Source organism: Pelmatolapia mariae, linkage group LG17, assembly GCF_036321145.2.
Source record: "Pelmatolapia mariae isolate MD_Pm_ZW linkage group LG17, Pm_UMD_F_2, whole genome shotgun sequence".
Taxonomy (NCBI): domain Eukaryota; kingdom Metazoa; phylum Chordata; class Actinopteri; order Cichliformes; family Cichlidae; genus Pelmatolapia; species Pelmatolapia mariae.
In genome coordinates this window covers 26,300,915-26,328,557 of record NC_086242.1, presented here as the reverse complement: position 1 = coordinate 26,328,557, position 27,643 = coordinate 26,300,915, and the positions used below count along the sequence as shown (strand labels likewise).

Genomic DNA, 27,643 nt, shown 5'->3' with positions numbered 1-27,643 from the left:
GTTTGGAAGTAAATTTCACATACTAAAACTAAAGCACAAACTTATTAGACTGTTTGGACCCCACAGCTCTTTCAAAGCTGAGATGAGTCACCTGTGTGAAACAGTTTTATGCCAATCTGTATAAAAACTGTTGGAAGTCAATAGTATTCACTTTAAATAGAATTGGAACCAAGTGCCGCGTACAGGAGCTGCATTTTATGGCACTCTCACTTATCTAGGTACAGTTACTACTGTTAGTGTTACAGCTGCTACCTACAATAATATTCAGTTTGGACAACTGTTAGATTTCTTGCAGATGTATTTAGGCTAGTGGTCTGACCTACTTTACAGTGCATACTTTTTTATTGCATATGTTTGCATTTGCATATTAAACAATGTAAAAGTACATAATGGCAGAGCTTTACGTTACTTTCAAATTACAATATTGTGAACACAATGAGACAGAGAGACAGCTATTTACCTTGCTTTTGATTGGTTCCTGTGTGGCATAATTCATAACAGGCATAATATTATGACAGAATGCCTAATATTGAAGTTGATTTCTGCCAAAATAACCCTGAAGGAGAGCTGTGGGATCTGGCATCAAGATGTTAGTAACAGATCCTTTAAGTCTTGTCATTTGCAAGATGGGGTCTCTATGAATTGGACTTGTTTGTCCAGCACATCCCACAGACGCTTGGTTGGATTGAGATCGACTGGATTGAAGACCAGGTCAATAAATCCGACAATTTGTTCCTCAAATCACTCATGAATGATTTTTGCTATGTTAGGAGCATTATCCTGTTGAAAGAGGCCACAGCCATCAGGGAATACTGTTTCCATGAAAGGCTGTAATGGTCTGCTGCTATGCTGAGGTAGGTGGTGCATGTCAAAGTAACATCCACAAGGTATATACAAGGTTTTTCAGGAGAAAACCTTGGTTCGCAGCAGATGGCCGTCCCTCCCGAGCCTGGTTCTGCTGGTCGTTTCTTCTTGTTAAAAGGAAGTTTTTGTCACGGTTCTGGGTCATTTTGACCCAGCATTTTCGGTTTCTTATGTTTTGGTGTTTTTCTGTATTATGATTTATGTCTGATTCTTTAGCTATCCTGTTTTGATGAGTATTATAAATCGATGTTTCAGTTTGGTTCTGGTCATGAGTTTAGTTTGATGTTAATTCTTCTTTAAGTCTCTGTCGTCCCTGGGTTCCATGTGTTATATTCTTTCAGTCTGCCTCTCAGTGTCAAGTCTGCGTCTTTGTGATTTGTTTCGTGTTTTCTGTTTTATTTTGATAGTCCCAGTCTGATGTCAGTGTGTTCAGTTTTACTTCTCCCCTGTCTCGGTACATATCTCAATGTGCAATACTCAATACCTGCTGTTATTAACACACAACCACTGCACTATGAAACATTGTTTTCTGCTGCTGTAACAATGTGATTTTCCCAACTTTGGAACTAATAAAGTTTATTTTATCTTGTAAAGTTGTAGATTTCTGTTTTTGGAGTTTATAGCCCAAGTGTTGTGGCTAGAGATGTACATGAGTCCTAAGAATGATTAAAAAAAAATCCCCAAAAATAGTAACCACAGTCAAAACTGAGAGGTTTATAAATTCATTGATGAAGACATTCAGGCACATTCAGGCAGGTCACTTCCCCAAACAAATCAGCCTGATATTAGACAGAAGTGCCAATTTGTTACACTCATGTCTAAAACCAGGCAAACACAAAAGAGGACAGAAAAGTAAATCAGGCTTTTATGTATCTGTATTCTGCAGGGAGAACATCCAATGAGGGAAATTAAGAATTAATATTTAAAAGTGATCAAGAATGCCAGGAAACCTCACTGTATAATATTTTTCTTCCTGTGATTAATTATTTTTGATAGAGTGTATATACATACCACCATTGCATTCCTTATGATTTGGTGGGTTGGCCACAGGGGCGATTTTAGCCCCCCCTCTTCCAAAATGGTTTGTTCCAGCTCGCCTCTCCCCTACTCTGGCTCTAGCTCCGTTGCTGCCAGAGCGATGGTGGCTGAGGCTACGTCCACACGTACGCGGGTATTTTTGAAAACTGAGATTTTCCGTTTTCGTTTTAAAAAATAATCCCGTCCACACTTAAATGCAGAAATGAAGGAAAACGCTGCTAGGAACATGCCAAAGCAACAGGTGGCCATATATTCCTAACCGTGTAGAAATGTTGGCCAATCAAAAGTCTAGAAGCCTCGGTGGGAAATAGTAAACAAATATGGGTCATAGAAGCAGAACCGAGTCGTATGTGTGGAGGGACAGTAACTGTGTGTGTATATGTAAGCATTTAAACACTGCAGAGAGTACAATTAATAGTAACAGTATTGTAGAAATTAATTTCACCGAAACAATAACGTGGCGCACAGTGTGACGTCAAAAAAGGCACACCTTTGACGCTGCGTTTTCTCCGTTTTTCTCGTCCACACCTAAATGCAAAAACGGAGTTTCCGAAAATATCCACCCTGGCAGGCGTTTTTAGAAATCTCCATTTTCAGTGACCGAAAACGCCGTTTACGTGTGGATGAAAGGTGCAAACGCATAGAAAAATCTGCGTTTTCAAAAATACCCGGGTACGTGTGGACGTAGCCTGAGATGCAGCGGAGCGGAGTACACCTGGCTTAAAACAGGACATATTAGCTGCATTTAACCTTCAGTTACTCTGTATATAGTTAGGTAGGAGTCAGACCATGTTTCTTTTTAGCTGAAAAACATTACACCAGGTAACCTGCAGTATTGAAAACATGTTTTCCGACGATGTTTGCTACCCTGCAATCCGTCCTGCTCTGTAGTAAAATCAGCGACATCTGACCGTCCTGTTGCTCCCATTAAAATTTATACAGCCTATTTAAAATCTAAAACTTAAAATTGTCTGTAGCCTACTGTTGTTGCCACTGTCCTGTTTGAAATGGAATGAGAGAAGCTGGTTATTTTGTCGTATGTGCCAATATTAAACCCAGGAGCAACATTCAGGTAAAAGTGTAAGAACAAATGATCCGTCAATCAAGAATGATGTTGGATAAGTGTTTCAATATTTATATCCTTTATTAGGTGTACATGTGGTTTGGTTATTTGCCTTTTGGTTGAAAGTACACTGAGAGAGGACTTTTTTTATTAGTGATCTTAATAGTATTTGTTTTTTCATATTAATTTAATTTTTTCATCTAATTGAATACAATCTATTTGTGTATGATTGTCAGTCCACAGAGGGAGAGAGGAAAGAGGGGAACGTGAGGAGAAAGTGAAAGGTCAGGAAGAACCAGGTAATGAAACAGACAGGGAACAGTGACAGGCAAAACAGAAACTGTTAAACTGCTTGAGAGAGTTGATCACCAAAAAGTGATAGACAGATTTGCCAACCTCAAGGTGAGGCAACAGGTTAAAATAAAAGAAAAAATCTGCAGAGCCATAGTAGTATCTGCAGTAAAGATGTTTTCATACATTGTATACATTGTACCATAGGCAAAGTTGCCTCCATTTTTAACAATATTTTGTACATCTGTACATTTCAAGGACTCTTTGGAGTGTATTTTTATGTATCTGTATTGTATTATACATACACATTAAAAGTGAATCTCTGTCCAAAAAGTGGTTGGAAACTATTTTGTGCAACTTTTTTGTATTTACAGTTTTGAGGGATAAGCCTCTTAAATTTCTCTAACTAGAAATATATGTACAAAAACCAAAAACGATTTTCAATTTTTTTGTAATTTATTGCAATTTATGCAGTTACTATGGACTTAATGCATACATATCATTAAAATTTGGGCTATAACAGTTGTATTGATGTATAGCAACTTGAAATGCTACCATGGTAGGTCTTAAAGGGTTAAATAGCCTGTGGCAAATATATTAGTGCTGTCTTCTCACTATACATACTCTTAACTTTATGAAAGAGAAAATAAAGTATTAAAAAATGATATTTTTTGCAAAGAAACTCCGTCTTGTGGTTTTTCGACATGGTGCTGCTTTACGTGCACCCGGATTTGCGACATGCTTTACAGTAACTCAAAATGATGGACTTGCGACAGGTTACAGTTTCATGTCCGGACATGCAACAGGCAGAGACAGCTACACAGGCAGCCCAATAAGAAGCACTTTTACCAAAAAAGAGGGGGTACGTCTGTGATTTTGTTACATTTTGGGTTTAAAAGCACCAACACGGAGCAGAAGACGCCCATTTGCAAGCTATGCTATAAAACTATTCCTGCACCTGATGGCAACACAACAAATCTCTTCTATCACCTACAGAAGGTCCACGAAAAAGAATACTCAAGAATCTAGAAAATCCGAGCTAAACCAAGCTCTGGAACAACGGGAGCAAGTTGGGAAAAGAAAAACTATAGCCAGCCAAAGATATAGCAGTCTTTCATACATGGCCCTTATGAGAAAACGTCCCAGCGCCATAAACAAATAACAGGAGCCGTCTCGCATTACCTTTGTAAAGGCATGGCCCCTGTTTATGTAGTTGAGAAGGACAGCTTTCGTGACCTCGTCAAAGTCCTTGATCCGAGGTATGTTATGCCCGGTCGTAAGCACTTCAGTAAAGTCGAGTTGCCTCGCTTATATGACGCATGCCGGGCCAAAGTAGAGAAGGATGTTTGCAGTGTCGTGCATTATTCCTTGATGACTGACCTATGGACGAGCAGAGATACGCAGCCCTACATGAGCGTAGCCATCCATTTCATTAACAAAGACTGCACCCTCTGCGCTCGCTGTTTACAAACTGCGTACTTTCCAGATGACCACAGGTCAGGTGATATATCGTGATATATATCGCTATCGTGATATAAAATAATTCATATCGTGATAAATATTTTTTCCATATCGCCCAGCACTACTCTCAGTTTACTTTTTACTCACTGTGAGCATCATTCATTATTCTCCCGCAGTAATTAAGGTTAGAATATGTATTTTTTTTAAATTCCAATCCATTCTTCTTTAGCAGCATTTAAATATCCTTTATCAGATTTGATGGTTTTGTTACAGACTTTTCAAAAAAGTGTTTTGCTTTTCTTTCACAAATGTGGGGATTAAATTGTGTTAAAATGTACAAAACAGCGATGTCATGTTTTGTGACGAGGACCCAGGCACAGAGAGACTTGATGAATTTAAGAATCTTATGATTTAATAAAGAAATTTGCAGACTTGCACAGAAATGGTAAAATTATGATGACTGATAATGGAGATGAAGACAACAGACGATGAGGACAGGGAGGAACAGAGGGAACTCGGGACAACTGGAGACATTTGAGGATCCAGGGACTGACAGAGACAGGGAAGTAGTCTCATCGTGACGAGTAAAGTTTACCTTGCCTGGATGGGCAGCTCTCTGGGTGCTCAGCACCCCCAAAGTTCTGATCCTAGAATCGCCCCTGGTTGGCCATCACTGACAACACATAGAAAACAAAAAGGCGATAGTGGATAAACTTTCAGTACACCTCTGTACCTTTCTCTGTCACAGTTCCAGTTATCAGCTACACTCCTTTAAACAGTTACACCAAGGGTTTTGACAGGTCTAGTTAAAAACACTATTTTCTTACTTTGCACCTTGGACTTGAAATAACTTGCAAAACTTTTAATATGTTTCTAACTACTGGTGAATTTAGCATATAGGCATAAATAAACATGATAAGGACCACAGTGAAGGAGACTTACATGTTTTTTAAAGGCAGTGTTTTTTAGTGGTGGACATTCGTATATATCATGATCTAGATCTTGAAATTTATATTACATTTTAAAATATTTTGTGTATGTATGGCTGCTACCATAACCAGGTCTTCATTGTGAAAGGCCTTTCATTTCAACAGCATATCCTGGTTACATTTTTAAAAAAAATTGATTTTCTTTTAGATAAATTAAACCACAATGCAGAAAAAAATAAGTCTCCAATACTTAAAATTTATTGGGGGAGAATTGCCAGAACCCTTACTCAATGTGTAATGCAGACCTAAATGCAGACCCCCAAGCCTCCCCCATTCTTCATAATCTGTTTAAAGTGACATGAACAATTACCATCCAGAATGATATGTACTAATATGAAGAACTCTGCTGGCGGCTCCATGTTTGGTCAAATTTATAAAGTTCAAATGTAAAATTTTGTGGATTTTGTGTGCATTAAATGATGCACATCACATCCAGAAAACTCCTATTTGATTAGATGGTGTAGCCATTAAAACGTATTCAGTTCAACCATCGTATACCATTAATTGCAGACATGGATGTGGCAAGCATTTCAAAACTAACATTACTTTTTATTGTGTTCACCCTTTTGCATGGGAACTGGATCGCCTCAATACAACTATAAATGACACTTGCTCATGCATGACACTGGGTGTGTTACAAGGCTGCCTTGCTGAGACTGGGCCTGATGCCTAATATCCTCTCCTCCTCCTGCCTGACTTTTTCTTCTTTCCTCTGCTGATCAGGCCAGTCAACACAACAAGGCTAATTGGGTCATTTAAATGTCAGCATCACTGAGATCTAAAGGACAGAAAAGCTCTTTGGTCCTACTTGTGCTGTTACACTCTAAACGTCTCCTCACTTTCCTGCACGAGGTATTATGGGAATGTTTGTTACTCTTAGGTCAAGCAAATCTAAACAGGATTCTGTGGTTTCTCTGATATGCTGAGCTGTATGTGACCTGTAAATTTAAACAAATTAGAACTGCATACACACTTTTTCTTTGGGATAAACCAACTCAGATATTTAAACAGTTCTCACGCATGTTCAGATGGAAAAACAGAGCTTATCGCACCTTTTCTGGCCTTAAATCAAGATTTGTGGCGAGTCTTATGAATGACGCTGCAGCTGAGCATTCTGAGATGTAAATAAATAACTCAACAGCATTTTATAATGTCATCGGAACAGAGGGACGCAGACTTGCACGCATACATATTTCCCCCCAACATTAAGAAACACAAGTGCTGAGAGGAAACACATCTTCTGCCATCATTCAGACACAACAGACGTGTAGATGTAGGCGGCTGGGACTGAATAGCTTTTTCAGTGTAGCTTTAACCCTCCCAAACCAGCCAGGCACAGAAAGAAGAGAAGCCGCAATTGTTATTCAGCGACAGCAGGCTGCATTACAAGGTCACACACAACATTTACCCAAAGGCCTGGATTTCAGACACACACACATATGTATGTATGTATGTATGCATGTATGCATGTATGCATGTATATATACATACACACACACACACACACACACAGACACACACACACACACATATACATATATAAATAACATATGTGTGTGTGTGTGTGTGTCTGTGTGTGCCAAATTATGGAATAGAGGATAATAATAATCTTATCTTTGAGTAATTGAACTGAATACTCTAATAACAGAGGGAGGACTGGATAACACAGAAGGAAACTGCTTTATCCATAAAAGAGCTCATGCAGCATTGACTTTAAGAGCTTTTTAAGAATTACTTAATCAGAATATATTAAAGACTCCTCATGTTTACAGACGAATATATAGACAATGCGCTATTTTGTACATAGGTGCTTTTCTGCTCCAATATCCTGTCTTTCTGTTTTCTCATATTCATTGCTTAGTGATGGTCCTTCTCCTTTGCAGTGTGCAAACTGCGCGCTGCCGGCAGCCACTGATAGGAAGCAACCTCCTCACTGAGATCATCCGACACATGCCGCAGGATACCGGCACGCTCCCTTCCACTCTCCTCCCTTTACATGCAGCGTTTAACCACTTAAAATGTGATTCGTGAATTCCCCCCGCAAATCTTACCATTTTATCAATTTGCTCCAAATAGAACTCCTGCGCCGCGGCCCCTTCGCGCACACCACAGGAGACAAATCAAGCCTGGCGGGGCTGTGAAGGTACAAGATTCCCCGGTGGCTCCAGGCGATGCAACTTCCAGCCGGTATGCAGTTTGGGTTTGTTGCGGAATTACCGCTTGGAAGAATGCGGTAATTTTGCTTTTGCGGCAGAGATTAAGGAATGAAACGAGGTTTCCCGTGCCGTGCGTGGAGATTGTTCGGTTGTTAAGTGCTGATATGTCGCTTGGCCTAAGTACTGCTGCCTGCTCGTCTCGTCTTCCACATAAGAATGTGCCGCGCATTTCAACTAGTCCACTCGCTATCACCCCCCCCCCCCCCCCCCCCTCTCTCTCTCTCTCTCTCTCTCTCTCTCTCTCTCTCTCTCTCTCTCTCTCTCTCTCTCTCATCCATACACAAACGCTCTCACACATGCGCGCAAGGAAGCTGAAATCCAATTCTACATGATGGATGTGAGACATAAACGGGGTGTGTTAAATTATCTAGTCTCATCTGATTCTACACAAAGACACAGAGATGTGGTGCGATGTGGTGGAACATGAAGAAAGTGTGTGTGTGTGTGTGTGTGTGTGTGTGTGTGTGTGTGTGTGTGTGTGTGTGTGTGTGTGTGTGTGTGTGTGTACGGGTTCGTACTATCCTGGTGGGGACCAAAATCTGACTTTTACTATCCTGGTGGGGACTTTCTGCACCGTGGGGACCAAAATCCAGGTCCCCTCGGGGTTGAAAGCAATTTTCACACTCAAAATGCGGTTTTACTGTCAGGGTTACAATTAGGTTATGGTTAGGTTTAGGGTAAGGGTTAGGGTTAGGCATTCATTTTTAATGGTTAGGGTAAGGGGCTAGGGAAAGCATTATGTCAATGGGATGTCCCCACGAGGATAGCAAACCAGACGTGTGTGTGTGTGTGTGTGTGTGTGTGTGTGTGTGTGTGTGTGTGTGTACGGGTTCGTACTATCCTGGTGGGGACCAAAATCTGACTTTTACTATCCTGGTGGGGACTTTCTGCACCGTGGGGACCAAAATCCAGGTCCCCTCGGGGTTGAAAGCAATTTTCACACTCAAAATGCGGTTTTACTGTCAGGGTTACAATTAGGTTATGGTTAGGTTTAGGGTAAGGGTTAGGGTTAGGCATTCATTTTTAATGGTTAGGGTTAGGGTAAGGGGCTAGGGAAAGCATTATGTCAATGGGATGTCCCCACGAGGATAGCAAACCAGACACGTGTGTGTGTGTGTGTGTGTGTGTGTGTGTGTGTGTGTGTTATTACTGAGGCATCAGAAAGGGGTCAAAGAGCTCAAACAAAAGAGATCAGAACCACGGACAGAGACCGTGACCATTTTAATAAAAATATATGAAAGTGTGATGCAGGTGAGCAGCTGTGCTAATAAAGTCCATTTGCAAATCTATACGTTGTAAAATGTCTGGAGGAAATTATCTTGGAAAGTCTATCATCTACTTCTTAATTTTTTGAATAATCGTCATATAATCTGTAAGATGATTTTAGACACTGTATGTTAGTACACTATGTGTTTAAAGCTGCTTAAGACATTTTATATTATATGTAACTGGCTGCCTTTCCTGCAACAGGCTAATTATGCCTCCCATTCCAAGATTATAAGGTGTGTTTACTGGGAGGAGATGGTGTGGCATTACAATAGTCATTTGATGAACACTGGCAAAGACTGCAAAGACAATGGCAGCAGTAATCTATGGGTTTTTAATGGCTTCTCCCATTTTTTGTGTTTCTCAGTTTGCCTTATCAGCTTTTTCTTGGCACCTCTTTCAGTTTGATTCCTGTTTTAATTGAAGACCGGTTCTTCATATAATTTTCTGTTTTTATTTCCCTCTTTTGTTCTTTTCCCCACCCTCGTCCATGTCTGACTGGCATTCTCTGTGCCTTATTACCCTATTAATCCTCTCTGATACTGATTGTGCACTGCACACTCTGTAAAGGTGAATTACCTGTTTTGCATTTGAGCATTTAATGCTGATAGTCCAAAATGTTACATCAAACATGGAACTGAGTAAGTGAATCAAAAACACAAAGAAAAGCCACGAGATACAGATTTGTTGGGGACGTCAGAGTGGGAAGATATAAGGCTAGGGTTCACAAAGACATAAAATGAGAAAAATGAGACATAATGAGACAGAGGAAGCAAATTCCACACAAGACACTCACCTCTAAGGCCTCAGTGTATCTGAAGAATGGTTGCTGCAACAGATGATGACTGCAAAACCTCCTCTCTTAAGCCAAAATTTAAAGAGGATCTTTCTGGGGGGGGGGGGTTATTTATTGGTGGCAGGGTGTGATTTTGCCTCAGCTAAAGGGGAGGGGTGGAACAGAGGAACAGGGGGCATTGCTAGGAGACAAAGGAAGGCGCAGCTTCCAGCTATTGTCTAATTACTTCTATTCATGTAGTAGTGCACCAGAACTGAGGTGTGCAACATCCACTTGGACTGGCAGCCAGGGAAGCTACGACAACGGATAACACTGAGTGAACTGTGCATTGTCTAAAAAAATCATTAAAGATAGTCTGTAATGTAATAAATAAAAGTATAACAAAAGTGTTGTGTCTGACTGTCTGTGTTAGGGAACCCACAGTGACACAGAAATACTGCACTGGTGCCCAACACCACCAAACAGCAGAAAAAAATATTGGACTCACAGCCTATAACAGCCATTGCAAACACTGACACAGATGGTGGCAGAGCTGGCCACAATGCACCAGAAACAGATGACTGGAGGCAGCTGGAGGCACGGCACTGCAGGCCTAGGTCGAGCAGCACATCCAGGAAGTGGAAAACCTTGGACCTGGCCTAGGCCCACCACTCTGCTTCACCTGGTTACCTTAATCAAGAAGCTGGAGATAGGTGATAGTCATTCCTGGAGGATGGCAAGGCTTGGCTGGCCATTTCTGCTCTAATCCATCTCAAAGTTGTTCTGTTGGCTTGTCAGGACTCTGTGCAGGCCAGTCAAGTTCTTCCACACCAAACTCACTTACCCAGGTCTTTATGGGCCTTGCTTTGTCCACTGGTGGGCAGTCATGTTGGAAAGGAAAACCCCTCCCCAAACTTTTCACATACAGTTGGGAGCATGAAATTGTCCAAAATGTTTTGGTACGGTGAAAAATTACGTTTCTTTTACTGAAACTAAGAAACTACTACCTAAATGTCCGTCACTGGTCTCTCAATCTCCTGTTGGAGAGCTGTGAGCTTCTATGAGATGTTATCAATTTTGCACTCAAAGAGCATAGCCTGAGTACTCACGACCGCTGTGAGCTTCTCCAAGATGTTATCTGTGCTGCATTAGATGAGCACATTTTGAGTATGCACTGTTCTTTTGCTAATCTCAAGGCCACAGGAAGTTTGGAGGTCTCTGGCAATGAACTCTGCAGAAAGTTCTTGACCTCTGTGTACTATGCACCTCAGCATTGCTGACCCTGCTCTGTGATTATAGGTGGCCCACCACTTCATGGCTGCTTTGCTGTCGTTCCCAATTGCTTCCACTTTGTTACTGTAACACAATTGTGTTACAGACATAATACAACACATACACACACACATGCAGAGCCTGTGTTTGCAGGGAAGTGATGGCTTATTTTCAGTGTGATTACACAACAAAAACTTGTTCTCTTCCATCTCACCTCTTCCTCTGTCCCCAGTCCTGGCGTAACTGAAATAGGCAGAGCATGATTAGGGAATTGGTCCCAGCTGCTCTGCCAGACACTGCCCTCTGAACTTATTTCACCACCCCTCCCTCTGTAGCGGAGCCACAGACCGCACTCCTCCACAGATATAATAACACTAACAGTTGATTGTGGAATATTTTGTAGCGAGGAAATTTCACGACTGGACTTGCTGCACAGATGGCACATTTTCTTTTTCTTCAACCATTCTTTGACACTTATGTTTGAATGGGTGAGCAAATCCATAGAATTGAGGCTGTGATTAGCTCCTGCCTTGCACACCCTTTAAGGCAGGCCTTTGCAATATTGAACATCAAAAGAGACATTTTGTTTCTTCTGCCAAACACACATATATATACATATAGTATATGCAGGGATCTCAAACTTAAATGAGCTGTGGGCCACTGCTGGCACTGCCATCTCATTAGAAGGCCACTTTAGTGTTAAAGTAGTACAAAAAAAACAAACAAACAAGAAAACTGAACAAGATAATTGAAGCCTTTCACTGAACTACCAAATAAACACATTGGTATTCTCTTTCTGGCCAGACACACGGGAGCTTCTGCAATAATTTTGTTTGTATTTAACAAAATAAAAATGCAGACATAAGTGTACACATTAGTTTTTGACTGCTAGTGAAAACTAACAAAAAAAGTATATATGTATGGTTAACTCTAATTCTAACCTGTGGCTCGTAAGCCGCATGCAGCAAAAGAACCAGATGTGCCTCGTAAGTCGTAGGTTGCCTTTGCTATAAGGGATGGACTGACCTCAGTTTAATAAGTTTGTGGAACAGTGTGGGGATCAGTCTCATGATCACACTCTGTGCTTTGCTTTTAACCATGTGACGGTCAAATGTTGTACCTTGCCACAGCGCAAACATTCCTTTATTTGGCAATGATTAGAGACAGACGTAATTATTGAAAAAAATCAAAAAGCCAGAAGCCTGACGCTGACTACTTTTGCACATCACAATCAATATCCAATCCATTTTGCAAAACACAGTTATGTATGCCTTTGGGAATCCAGTTTCCTTACTAATGACATTTGGAGGTGGAAGGGGGTGTGTGAAATGAATAGACCCTACGTAGCCTCAGGTGACAGTTTTGTGGTGTTTATTGCCACAATATTTTTTCCTTTTTCCTGACATTAGGAATTCTTTTCAGCTGCTTCTCCACTCCACACTCAGCTCCTCTCTCGAGCCCCAGCATCACTGAAAAGGGAGAGTCTGATTACTGAGTGGCAGCAGCTGCCCTGCCAGCCACCCTGGCACTGCCCCTCAAGCCCACTGCACCACCTCTCCACTGTAGCAGAGCCAGAGACCCCACCTCCACCACAGTGAGCCTTTAGAAGAGTGTCTCTAAAAGTATATTTGTTCAAGTTTACTGGCTTGCCCAGTGCAGTTGTTGTAAAACTCTGCTCATCTGTCAAAAAATGGAAAAACAAGCAGAAATGTAAGTCCACTGGAAAAAGAAAGAGTCCAAACCCAAATCCAGTTCCAGAGAGAAATAAAAAATATATGTATAACCTGTAATCACACCAAAGATCTCCTCAGTATTCTCTGTTCTTGTGTTGGAAAGAAAAAGGAGCGAGAGCTGCTGGAGGGTTATAGAAGTATGATGGGAGTTATTTTATCAATTTGTACAATCAGAAAAATGGCAGAGCAAGGTCTCTAGTTGACGTGGAGCACATTTTTGTGCTACTTTTTCCTTGAGGAGAAATGTGATACTTGCACCTGACATGTTGCTTCCTACTTCGTTCCATGTCTCGTTTTCATCTAACCCTCATGCTGATAATCAGTGGATTTCATTCTGCTCCTGTTCTCCATTCTGCTGCCATCCAGGCCTCCCACACAGTGTGTAGTGGTGGTGACTCAGGCACCCCAAGTCTGCCTTCATCTTCCAGCCTGAGCTGCAAGGAGAAGAATCTAACCTTGCTTTATTTTTTTTTAACCTTCCTTTACACTCAAATTACTATGTACCATCAAAACCCCTCTCTCACTCACACACACACACACACACACACACACACACACACACACACACACACACAGGCTGGGACTGGTCGCTCTCGGGCAATCGTGATCGGGATTTGAGTGTTTCTCTTGACGCAATGACATCATCACTAATTGATCCTCTTTTGAGTTCTGAAAGAGGAATAATATGCTGGTGTATGGGGTTGCCATGGAAACTGGGCCACTTCATTGCAAGGGGATGTGGAGTGCTGCTGGATGTTGGGGGTAAGTGAGGATGCTGGGGTGGGAAAAATTTGGTAGCGGCTATTTCAATATGTGTGAACAGAATGGTGGTTGTGAGTTTCCAAAGGGGAATGAAATAGTTTAGAGCAAGAGGAATGCAGCATTGTATAGTATAAAGAACTGATAAAACTCCATCACTGCAGAGTGATGTAATATAAAGAGGAGAGGGGAAGAGCTGGTTTGCTCAGAGAAACAAATCTACTTAGACTCATGCTGGTGATAAAATTACGGAGACAGAGCTAGTGAGATTTGGATCAATCACAAGGCTTCCTTCAGCTGGAAGCTACTGACTTGACCTCATACCTTTCTGCAAACCCAAAGGTCACACACATCCACAAGAAGAACAAACACCCCATGTACCCATTTATTGACCTCTCTAAATTAAAAGAGCCACTGTTACATCAGTAAATCAGTGCACAGTGTCACGGATCAGCCTTTTCCTTTACTTTTGGGGATGGTTTTCTCAGTGGTCAGAATGGTTTGTTTTGAGCCATAAACCAATAGCCAGCCCAAGGAAGTATGGCTTCCGTGTGTTTTCTAACAAACTTATCTCGCAAAGATTGTACCCCTGACAATCCAGGCGTATGCATTTGTCATAAGTGATTTGTATGACTCTAAGTGAGGTACAGGGTTTCTAGATCAAGACTAGAAACTTGAAAATGGAGACCTCAGAAACTTTCCATAACTGTGTTATCGAGCATGCATCAAGACTTAAAACAGAGACCAAGTCAGAGTAATGTTGATATTATTGTATTCTTTAAGCATCATATGATTTCTCTGATCTGAAAAAAAGGGGTTATTTTTTTGTGAAAACCTCACTGATAACTACAGGGCCAGCCTACCCCACACCTTGTGACAATTAACCCCGCTATGGGGTTGGCTGAAACAAAGTGCCAGAGTGTCTTGATGGCTAATTACCTTTTGTTACAAGTGTGACAAGTGGAAAATTTCCTTATTCTATGTATTGATCACATATTTTAATAATATCACTTTAGTAATAGTAAAATCACTTTCTCACGTAGTTATATGCATGTAGAATAGCATCACAAAATTTGTCCTTATCTTGGGAAGGGAGGATTTGGGATGTAATTCTTGACTGGTGTGTAGGGATGGGAATCAAGAACCAGTTCTTGTAGAAAACAGTTCCCACTAGTTCAGTTCTTTGGAATTGTTAGTCTGCTTGCTCATCGGTTCCACTTATTAATTCCACTTGCACTAGCGTGACAATCAGCAGATTTGAGTTCAGATGTCAGAGGAGGAAAATAGTGGTACAGTCTATAGAGTGGATATGGAAATTACTTCTGTTTTATTACACAAAAGAATGAGAGCAGAATGGCAAGAAGCAAACTGTATCCAGGACAGAAACAACTGCATTATGTTGCTAACACAACAACAGAATCTTAGGTAGAAATTTGTACCTTTTCGTGTTTCTAAAGTAGAATCATTGAGGTGATCACTTTAAAGCCTCTTTTGGCTGGTTGTCAACCAGGCTTTGTATTGATATGTAAAGGCTAAAATAAAGCTATTATTTTTTGGTATGTGGTATTATGAGACAATGCACTTCTGGTCACAGAAAGTATGTACCAAGAAATGTAATAAATTACTTAATCTGGTGAATAATTAAGTAGCTTACTGTATTTTAAGAAAAGTAATGAGTAATGTGTAATTTCTTTTTTTGAGTAATTTACAGTTTGTTGTAGGGCCAGTGTTTTATGAATTCATGTCTTAGAGAATATGTTAATATTCTTTTTACCTTTTCATTTCTACATCCTGCAGTGTTGATGTCTGATCTGGAATGTTGCATTTATAGAGAGAGCAGAACAATAAATGCTGGCTGAGACATCTGCTTGTAAATGCTCGAGAATATAAATATATTGCATCTCCCGCTCCACCAGCATATCCCCCTCATCATGCTGTAGCAATAACAGCAATTGAAATCACCATAGCAACAGAGTTTCTGCCTGAAAGGGAGTCTGAGGAGAAGCTCTAAGAAGAAGGAGAGAGAAATGGAACAAAAATAGAGCGTTATAATCCACCGTTATTTATGAAGGTCTGGGAAGGAATATTTCCAACATGTCCATTTCCCACGCTGAAAAGATCAGAGGCATTTAAGGCCAGGCAGCTTTCAGCAAAATTCCTTCAGTGTCCTCGCCTGTCTCTCTGTCTCTGTCTGCTATGCTTTCATTCTCACGCTAATAAATGTATAAAGTAATTATTTGACCAAGATCCTAAAGTTACTATAATATGATCCTGTGAAGAAAGGTCTTTTATTACATTGGGTATATTCATTCTAGACATAATGCTTTCTTGATATCCAATCCTGTAACTAACAATGTGAATAAAAGACCTACATAACCGAGTGCCTCTGGAGAGTGTCATTCCAGAGCAGTGTTTCCAAAACTGTTTTCTGTTGTGCCCTGTTTTTGGAAAATGGCCAGGAACTGACATTCTTACATATTTTTTAACTAAACAATTTAGATTTCCGACCAAAAGATAACTTATCCTCTTAAGTAAAGCTTGTAATCTCTGCATACTTCATACATTTCTCTGATTGTCTCTGTTGTTTGTCTATAACTATTATTATTATTATTATTATTAGTAGTAGTAGTAGTATGTGTTAATTTTATGGCCTTCTCCCAAAAGAATTGATGCATCTCTTTAATAGTTTTCATATGGGCCATGAGAAAGCAAAATATTTGATCATTCTTCCACGTACTTCCACTTAAACTCTTAAATAGAAATGGATACAAGTGTAGGAAACAGTTAATGTAACATTGGCTTGCTATATAAAAAAGAAAAATTATACCATTAATGATCCATCATTATCATTATCACTTTTTTTTTCAAATTCTTTAGTATATAAGTAGGCCAATTATCATTAACATCATTGCTCACATGCAATATTTTCTAAAGGCATGGTGCACATACTGCTATTTGTTTAGTGTGATATATGCTTAGTTTGACTTGTGATTACAAGAGCATGCATTGTTGATGCTAATCCTGAGAAAAGTTTTAACTGCATCCATGCAGTTCTCTCACTGTTCTGAACCACTGATGACTTGTGATTTTTTTAAGATGTCTTAAACTTTAAAGTCAATTTTATAGCCTCACAGCCACACTATTTGCAACATGCAGAAACGTGACCCAAAATAAACTTTCCTCAGCTTCAAGGAAAACAATTTCAGTTACAGTGGTCCCTCATTAATCAAGGGAGTTGTGTTCTGAAAATAACCCACGATAGATAAAAGCGAAGTAGCCAGCTTTATTTTTTACAATTATTATAGATGTTTTAAGGCTGCAAAACCCCTCACTACACACTTTAGACACTTTTCTCAGACAGGCATGAGCATTTTCACACTTTTCTCTCTTGTTTAAATACCCTCAAGCCTTGGTAGAATAAATAAGTCCAGTATTATAGAATGAAACCAAAAATCAAACCCTGTTATCAGGTCCAGAACATGGGAATAGAGCAGCTGCCAGAGAATTAAACATTAATGGATCAATGGTATGGAAGTAGAGGAAGCAAGAAGAATGAGTTGAGTAAAGTTTGACTTATCTGACTGTTTTGTTTCACTTAATGAGCCTTATAATCTGAAAAATACAGTAACTACCTTCCTTTAGTATGTCCAGAAGTCCAACTTTTTGTGCGATGGTTAGCATCTTCCTCTGCCTTTTGGTTGCCACTTCAGGTGTCTTTGACGGTGCGAAACGTTTTGTCGACATTGTTGTGTTTGTTGGGGAGAAAACTTACAAACATACAGTACAGCACTGCAGAGTCACACTGCTAGCGATCAAAGATTTATGTAAATTTGACAAAATGAACGCATTCTGTGCTGGACAGGAGACACGGCAAGGAGGAGATTGATTGACACTGGTCTACAGCCAATCAGGACACAGAACACAATACGCTGTAAAAAAACAAACAAAGAAACAAAAAGCATGCAAAATTGCACACAAAAAAATCCACGAAACAGCGAGGCCACGAAAGGTGAACCGTGTTATAGCGAAGGACCACTGTATTACCAATGAGAGTAGTAAATGTAGAGTTACCAAGACAACCAGAAACTTTCCACAAGACATTGGTCAGCTAGTTTGTCTGGACAAATGATATTTGGTTCCAAAGTTTAACCACTGCACAAGGTGATGTTGTTCATTAGTCATTTTTGGACAGTTTAAGAGTGATCAGCGGACATCTCCAAGATGGAGCAGGCTCCTAGTTTGGATATCGTATAGATGTCCAGATTTGGTGCTGGACCGACAGATAAATATAGACATGATCTGCACGTCTATCCAAGGTCCAGTGTTAAGTTGGGAGAAACCTTAAAAAAATAAATAAATAAATAATACATTTTATTTAAAAGTGCACAAGATAAAATGAACAATACGATCACAGTGAATATGCAGACTTAAACAAATGTTTTGAGTTGAGATTTAAACTGGGGGAGCCAGTGAAAGCCAGTGAAATTCCTGAAGGAGAGGTGATGTGCTGGTGGAGGGGTTACTGGTAATAATGCGGGCAGCAGAGTTTTGAACCAGTTGAAGCTTATGGAGGTCATTTTTGGAGGTCATTTTTGAGGGAGACCATGCAAGAGAGAAGCACAATAGTCAATGCAAGCAGTACCGAGCCTACGAACAAGAATTGATGCAGACTGGGTGGAAACAGAAGGACGCTGTTGCATAGATGGAAATAGGCAGAACGGGTGAGATCATTGATGTGAGATTTATAGAACAGTAAGCTGTCTAGGATGACACTAAGGCTAACAGACAGGTATTTTTAAAGGAAAAATGATACGCAGTATTGCTACAACATTGGACAGAAGTGAAAATTAAAATAAATTAATATATGAATTCCTACCACATTTTGGTGGGATAGTGAAGTTGAACTACCTCATAGCTTCCTGTAGAAGTGTGGTTAAGCAAATATAAATACATTAGCACATAAAAAATGGGGGTTGAATTGTTCAGAATAAAAACACATAGGGTCGATGATTAGCAGAGATAAATGCTATCATGTGTCAGGAAGAAGACACCAAAAATGGAAACCAAAACCTGAGCCAAGAGAAGGTTTGAGATGACAATTTTCAACAAAATTTTCAACTCAGTTCAAATCTATTTTGTTTATGTAGCACCAAATCACACACACAGTCGTCTCAAATCACTTTATATTTTAAGGTAAAGACCCTACAATAACACTGAGAAAATCCCAACAATCAGATAAGCTCCTATGAGCAAGCACTTGGCAACAGTGGGAAGGAAAAACTTTCTTTTAACTGGAAAACACATCCAGTAGAACCAGGTTCAGGGAGGGGCGGCCATCTACTGCAATGGATTGTGTGTGAGGGGAGGGAGACAGGACAAAAGACACACTGTGGAAGAGAGTCAGAGATTAATAATAGCTAATGATCATAGCTGGATTGGCCATCGGGCATACCGGGCATTTGCCCGGTGGGCCGATGGTGATTTTTCATTTTTATGTGCCGATGTTTTGGGTTTTTTTCTTTTTTTTTTCGTAACGGTATAAACACTGAAAGGTGGTGGATTGGCCAGATGCTGGGAGATGTGTAAAAATAACTCAATTGTTTGGTGGTGGCTATTGCGGAGCTTTCACAGATTGAGTAACATTAGCAAGTGGTGAAGGCCAGCAGGTGCAACACGCTGGCAGGTGGATGACGGAAAGGTGAGGCAGGAGGAGGAGAGACTCGAGGCGGGTGAGAACTTATGACCTGCAGTCTATCTGGGTCAGATATAAACCAAGTTTATGTGAAGTTTATTTTCGTTATGCTGACTTTTTACAGTCAGTTACAATAACTCGTACTGCGTACTAGCTAGCATGACAGAGTTTATATACAGCTGGGCGGGTGCTATGATGTTACTGATGTTGAAATTTATTTTATAAAGGTTTATTAAGGTTAATTAGTTTGCTGGAGCCACGGCTGTAAAGCTGCTGGTCATTATGTCGGTTTGGTTATCTGGTGAGAGGGAAACATGAAGATGAAACCAGGATATGTCCTTACTGAATCATCAGAGCTGAACGGGTGATGGAGAAACAGGTTTACCTTTTAGGTGACATGAATGAGTTGAAGGGAAGTTATGAACTGTTTCTGAGAGACAAATAACACCAAGATCCTTTTCTATGTAGCTGACAGCTGGTAACTGTGCAGGGGCGGGTCTAGCAAAGTTTTGCTGGGGGGGGGGGGGGGGGGGGGGGGCGGGCAGGTAGGGCATTAACAGGGAAAGGGGGGCACAAAGAAATACTTTTCTTTCTTATTCTCATTTAAAATGTCTGGCTTTTAACAAATAATTATCTGAATCTCACAACAAACTTTTTCATCTGATGTAAAATGTATAGAAATCATTATTGTACATAGTAATTTTTTTCAGGGTCCCATCATAATTTCTTCAGAAGTAGCTAAGTACTGTATATGATGCCAGTATTTTCCCACATTTTCTAGATTCTGTACCAGTACTGTGTAGAATGCCATCAAAAAGTCAATTAAGTTTTATTCTTTCTCACCTGTCTTTCTATCTCCTTTCACTTTTTAAAGGTTGCCATGTTGGAAAAAATATATTGCCCTGCCATGCTGTTTATTGATGTGGTAAATGAATAGTTTATGAAAATATATCTAAATCTGTCATTTATTATTTTTTAATATTCAGTAATGATCATGTCTCACCTCTAGTCTTCTCTATCTTAATTTCAGGTTTCCACCATGTGTTGTAGATAGTTCAGGAGGTTAACTCGACCAAGCAGTCTTTGGGTTTCGGCTAAGTACTGTTTAGAATACCAGAATAGGGAGGATGGTGTAGTTTATTAAATTGATACATATATACCAACAGGACAGTGTATATCACTGTGACAACAGCGTTTGTTTTCATTCAAAGGCTTTATGGTTTTTCCTATAATACCTGGTGGGCCAGTCTCTAGTCAAAATGCCCGGGCCGATTTTTTGTCCCAGTCCAGCCCTGCTAATGATTGAATGCAGAGTGAAAAGAGATGAGTAGAGAAAAGACAGTGCGTCATGGGAAGCTCCCAGCATCCAGTGCACATTGTATCAAGGGATGGTTTGGGGTCACCTGAAGTACAATGATTTCTTCAAAATACGATGGGGACTCATTATTCAAGACCATAAATATGATGAGAAGGATTTAAAATTCAATAACAAGAAGATGTAGAGGCTGAGACAGACAAGTGAATAGTTTTGGGAGGCTTGTGTCTATTCATGAAGCCTTAAATCTTATGATTTGATAGTCAAGTCCCTGTTAAAAATATAGCTTCTAATGATACCTTTTGTCCTTATGCATATAAGCTTGTGTATGGATGGCACAAGAACACTGACCCAGTGTGTTAATAAAAAGGCCCTTCGGTCTCATTAGCAGGCTCTTTCACAGTCAGGTCTTCAGTTACAAAACTGTGATTTGAAGTGTGAATTTGAGAAAGTCATGGCTCTGTTTTCTTTAAAGAATGTTCTCCGGGCTGTGCTTATAATCTCTCACCACTCTGTGGTCTTGTTTTCTTTTTTGAGCAAGTGAGTGAATCATCCTCTCCAGCTACAGTCTCGTCCAGATCAATGGAGATCTCCGCATGGGTCCTCACAAGCCTCCCCACTCTTCCTCCTCACTCCCCCATTGCCATGGAGACTCTAATGAGCAGTCTCTCTGCATGGTGGTACTTGTCAGAAACATGCAATGCTTCCCAGTGAACAAGCATACACGGTGATTCAAAATGAAAATTAACAAATCAAATACTTTCCCCCCATTATTATTTAGCCCTTTACCCATAATTCCTTGCCTGTATCTCTTGTGTTTTGGGCTCTTTGAAAAATGTCCTAAACTTTAGTTGGCTTTATTTTTCTTCAGTGTGTGGTGGGTATCTGGCTTTGGACAAGTTTGCACAGTGCAAAGGAGGGGAAAAAACAGGGTGACTGTGCCCAGCTAAACAGGAGGGGTACTGTACAATAATTATCAAACCTGACAAGACAAACCTTTTTTGTCCCCAAATGTAATAAAATAGAGCCAGCAACAGGTGAACCCAACAAATATCTTCAGATTGCTCCAATAGGCCAGTTTTAACATACAAGGTTCATCATTTTTGTAGTGGTTATACAAGACAAAAGATTATATGCAACACATTCACAAATTTAAACCAACTAGATTGAACTCCTGATTATACCAGTCACTCAGATTAAACTCAACAGCAATTTATTTATGGTAGATAGAAAGAAAATATCCTACAAATGGCATCTGTAGTAAGAAGACACTTCCCATTTTTCATCTTCATTGTTTCATCTTTAATTATACTTGTTGTAAATCTCAGAGTTTGAAAAGAGTTTAAAATCTTCTGAAGTTAAAATAAGATATTAACAGAATTTAAAGAAATAAGTATTGTTTCTAATACTTATTTGAATCTCTATGCACTGTGTTGAAGATATGTCAACTAAAGTTGAAGAAGGGCTGCACTATATTTTTGTGTAAAACCACTTTGTACCCCAAAGTCTCTCCCCCCCCCCCCCCCCCCCCCCCAAAAAAAAAAACACTCTGTTGGGGAGTTTATGGAACAAGTATTGGTTGAAAGGGACAAGCTGTATAATGTATGCTTAATTCTGTTTGAATCAACCCATTGACTTCAGATGGGCAGTCTGAGATAACCAAATAGTTAGATACGGTCTGGGTATTACAATGCCCAATGTATAGGATAAGCATAGCCACTGTAAAATGAGTCACAAGATTTGGACTCTATTTTTTGACATTTGTAGCAATTGACTCTGCAGAAAGTTAGCAACGCTGAGGTGTATTGTGCACAGAGGTTACTGAGGATGGAGTGAACTACAAATGCTACTTCAAAAACTTATCACTCACCATCAACTCAAGTTGCTAGTACATGACGACATATACCTTTACTACAACACTTTCGTGATATGTGACACAGTCAGCATTTCCATGAACACATGATCTCACGTTCACCTTCACTCAAGGATTAGAGTCTACTGGTCAAAGTCTGCCTCACTGGTATGGCCATAACTCTTAACTGCTTAGGGTGTAGATCTGGTGCATCTTCATGCTGTGACTTGAAGAAAGCCAAGACACCACTTTAATGGGAAACAAGCTAAAACACTGGGTTAAAAGAAAAGAGAAAACCTTTCACAGACATTGTCAGAGCAAAGCAGAGTGAAGAGTTAGACATTAACAGTCCAAACAAAGAGAAGAGCATTTGGCACTTAAATAAAACAATCAGCATTTCCATTAAGAGCTGATCTCCCAGCTTGACAGGCCAGAGTGAGAAATGAGAAACGTGCGGCACCAGAGTTAATTTGTCAGTGTGTGTGTGTGTGTGTGTGTGTTTGTGTTTTCAGCTATTTTATCCCAGTGTAATTTACTATTCTTATAAACTCTAACTTTAAAATATGTCCATATGCAATTTGCAATGCACAGACAAATGTGTCAACCATCACTCAGGATATATGAGACCAGAATATCATGATCTCTGTAAAAAATTTAAAAAAGGGGGGGGCGGGGGGTAAGCCAAGCAAATGAGAAGCTGGGAAATTTATTTCAGCACATGTAGCTGCAGTGGTAACAGTCCACCACAGATTCTTTAAAAAACAATTACTTTTACTTATATGAAAGGATGTTTCTTCTTGTTACAATTTACCCAATCTTACTGTGATAAACCACTGCAAAAAATGGTAGTAAATCGAAATCGACATTTTTGGTTGTTTCTTGTTGGTCCTGTCAAGTTTTTCATCAGAACCATCAGAGAGATGTGAAGAAAAATACAAAAAAATAGTTTAAATATGTTGTGTATGTATATGAAATAACTGATAAATAAAGCACTATACCAGTGCTCAGCAACTGCTGCAGCTCTAAAGGTAAAAAACCTCATAAATTCTTCAGCAGCTGTCATGTATTCTTGTACACAGCAAACATGGACACGGAGAAGCAGCTGTCACTGTGTTTTCCCATTTTTACTGAAAAGGGTAAAAGGCTTCAGAGTTTGGCTGAGATCCTTATATGAGAGGAGTGTGAAGCCTACAAAGAGAATTGTGTGATCTTTGACTGAATCCACACTCTGTGTCTCTGTACTGAGACGTACCTTTAGATCAAGGCATCTGATGATTTTGAAACATGCTCTCTGCTCCGACACACAAAGCAGCCCTTGCCCACTGCAATGAAATTACTGCCTTTATCAGAATGTAATCACTGTTATTGTGCATTTCCTTTGCACTGTCACACAGCAAGAGGAAATGTCGGTAAGTCAATTTTCAGGCTGCCTACAGATGGCAGCTTGCAGGTTAGAACCCTCTGTTTGAATAGTCTAAACTCATCCTCAGAAACTGACAAATGAAACTATTTCACCGGCAATGTTCCCTCTAAGCTGCGCACGTGCGCAATTGCGCACTGCTGGCACGGTCTCTGCGCACAGAAAATCTGCGTTGCGCACAAAAAAAATTAACCTGAATTGAAATAAAAATTAATACTTTAACAATTCTGTTTTGCAGTGTTAGTCAGTAAGTGACTGGCTGCTCCCGTATGGGATTAGAACGATGCCACCTTATCCCATAGTCCAGCCAATAATGCGATTCACATTAGTATACGCAGCCAATCAACGTCGTTGACAGGCTATGACAGCGTCTTTATGTGCCGACACCGGAGTTTTAGCTAGCAAAGCGGCGTGGCTGATGTGGAGTGAAGCCACGTTAATGACGACGTGTACAACCATTGGAGATGTGAGCAGGACAGACGAACAATTGACGGAAAAAGTGTGGACTTTATACCAGTTTTTAAATTGTATTGATAGGCCACGTAAAACCAGAGTTATGATAAAAATATATGCAGTGTTTGGTTTCCTTCCTGAATACTATCGTTGTTTATATTTACTGTGGGAAGAAACGGTAAAAACGGCGTTCTATAAGGAAAAAGGCTCGAAAGCACTCTCCGCCTGTGAGCAAAAACAAACCCCCGAATAGGAAAGAGAGAGGGGGTCCAAAAAAGTACCATGTCGACCAATCAAAAAATAATATGGCAACGTGGCATCTAGTTGTTAAGAAACAGGGGGAAATTTTAGGAGTGACGGCGGTGTTTTGAGATGTGAGAGATTTGAGACGTTTAGCGCAAATCTTGTGTAGTTAGTGTGTAGTGTAGTCAATAGTTTTGTTGTGTGTGTCAGAACAATGAGGCGACTACTGAATGTTACAGGTGTTACAGGAGTGATACATCTCCTGTTGTCAGGCCTGCAGGTATCAGGCTGTTGTTCTCCTTTATCTCATAGTGGACAGAAATTATTTTTTGGAGTGGCACAAATAATTTGTGTGGCATCAAATTTGATGCAGAACAGCTGATTGTTCTGTAAATAGTTTGAAATGTTTATTTAAAAATGCATTGGCTGCATTTAAAAAAAAAATAGCTGCAAAAAACTTTGTTGTTTGACAAACTGAGTTACTTTTTTGAGGAGTAACTATATAATTAATTGCCCAGCATTGGTCATTATATACTATATTTTGCAGACAGAGAGTTACAGGACTCTCTCCCAGACCACAGACTCATACTCATAATACAAGTCAGAGCTTTATAAAAAAAAAAAAGAAAAGAAAAAAAAAAGAAAGTTGTGTTTTCAAAATTGGAGTTCATGTTATAATACTTCCAATAGTGTTAACATACTACACAGGCCACAGGCTAGATTTTTTTTTACATTTTCATTGTAAATGAGCTAAAGCAGTTAATTAAAAGTAGTCTAACATAAATGTAAATGCTGTAATTTGATTATTTTAATAAACCATGTAACTTGGATGGATTCGATGCTGGCGTGACCACAGTGCACACGTCTGATGTCGCTCACAGTGGTCCACGGGATCGCTCAGGGAGTTTGTGTGTTCGCTCAGACACATGAAAAATTAGAGGGAACATTGTTCACCGGTTGATCATGTTGATCATTGGCTCTCTGAGGATTACATTCCCATGTTCTTAGTTAAGGATTTAGATCATTACATTGTAGAGGATAAAGCGTTGTCAGACCTGCATTCCTCATGCTAGCACTAGCGTCACATCTTTTCTTTTCTGTCCTGTATGTTACGAATCAAGCAATTTTAAAGAAAAACAAGGATTTTCTTAGTTTCTCAGCATTGTTTCTTCCAGCCTTTGTCCTGCCATTGGCAAAGATCACTGTCTTCACTTTGGAGGCCGAACGCTGAAGGATAAGTTCATTTTCAGAGGCAAAGGTTCTTCTGGGAGGGACGTGGGCTGCAGTTTTATTTGAAATGTAGATTCGGAACCGTGACTGTTGCACTTTCATCCTGTCCATGAAAAATGCATGCTGTGATCTCATTATCTCGCTCTCCTCTTGGAACGCTACATAAAATCAATCCAGAGCAGAGGAGGGGTGAGAACACTACAGATTCTTAACCTCTTTTCACAATGGGTGAGAAGAGGCCCTACAAGTGGGAGGAAAAGTGTAAAGTAGTGAGCGTGTGTATGCACTAAACTGATGGTTTACTTTAGTTAAATGCATTAAATACCAGTTTTTCTTTTGTTAAATTGTTTTTAGCTCCTATATCATGATAAATCCTTAACATTGAGAAATGTTCTGCTTTGATTTTTTCTTAAGTGCAAAAGCTATATTGACTGTGTAGGTTTGTAGTTTTGGTCTGTTGGCTAATGTTTTGATTTTCAAAGGAGCATATCAAACGTTCTATGTTTTTTTTCTCTTTCCTATAATGTCAGAAGCCTATGTTGTTTGTGGTAGAAGCACTAAAATATTAAGTAAACATAAAGAGGAATGTTTTAGTTTTTTAATGATTCCTGTATTATGTATGGTCTCCTTCAGTCGTGTTTTTAAATTGTTATTATCTTTAATGTTCTCCTGTGTCAGCATCGTATATGTAACATAATAGTAATTAAAGGGACGCTTAAAATACACATTGACAGTTATTCAAAAATTATAATTGTATATAATTACACAATTATACAATAGTCTATATTTATAATACACTGTTGTTAATTTGTTGATAACAAAAGAACAAAACAAAGGAACAGTGTTAACTAAAATCATCCACTCTTTGAGGGCTGTATTCAAAATGACACCAGAAACTCAAAGTTAAAAATGTTTAAGTTGTTCCTTTAACTTTTTACTCTAGTAGTCGTATTTTTGTGGTTATACTGGAGCACATGTTTCTAGTGCACACCCTGTCAAAGTTTATCATTCTAGGAGGTGGAACATAAACATATGCTTCTACCACTTACACTTTTATTTAAAATGCTGATTTTTTTTTTTTAATCCATCGGATGTTCTTGTTAAATTGGCAGCAGGTGGAGAGCAATACTTGTATGTGTAGCCACAATTTAACCAATTACAGTAATGATGGGTGATGCCTGTGTCTCATTCCCCACTGTAATGGGCTAAAGTGAGCACACCTCACCAAACCAAACACACTGCATACCAATGGCACACCTGGAATTCCACTCAGTGTCTACATGAGTCTAGGTCTAGGTTATGTGTTGAATTCCTGTTTATTTCAGTTACTGTTGTCATGCGAACCATCTGACAAAGGTTAAAGAATGCTATGACCTTGGTCCCCTGACATTTAATGGCCTAGTGTTTTTGATTGATGTCCCCTTAATGGTCACAACAATATAGGATAGGTACAGCTGTATTTACCATCTTCATTTAGATTAATGTGGCCTTACATCCTGAGTATCACCTCCAGGAATCTGACATATATGCATCAGGACCTGTATGACAGAAACTCTTCAATTAAGACATTTTTATCAGTAATATAATGTATATAAAAATGGACTTTGTCCATTGGTTATTTAAGTCTTACCTTTGAAGTCTTGAGCAGAGCAGTTTTGCCACCATCTTAGGTTCTGATTGAGAAACCAAGGAACAGGCAGTAATAGACTTA

General features: G+C 39.7%; 1 protein-coding gene across 2 annotated transcripts in view; it reads right to left on the bottom strand.

Annotated features, from left to right (window-relative positions):
* Nucleotides 1–8,057, bottom strand: part of adcyap1r1b (adenylate cyclase activating polypeptide 1b (pituitary) receptor type I) — a 35,230-nt gene extending 27,173 nt beyond the window's left edge. For both annotated transcript variants that reach the window (XM_063500491.1, XM_063500492.1), the window contains exons 1-2: nt 7,758–8,057; nt 5,313–5,390 (exon numbers count right to left, since the gene is read on the bottom strand). The gene's annotated coding sequence lies outside the window, so the exon portion shown is untranslated. The remainder of the gene's footprint in view (nt 1–5,312; nt 5,391–7,757) is intronic.
* Nucleotides 8,058–27,643: the final 19,586 nt, after the last annotated feature.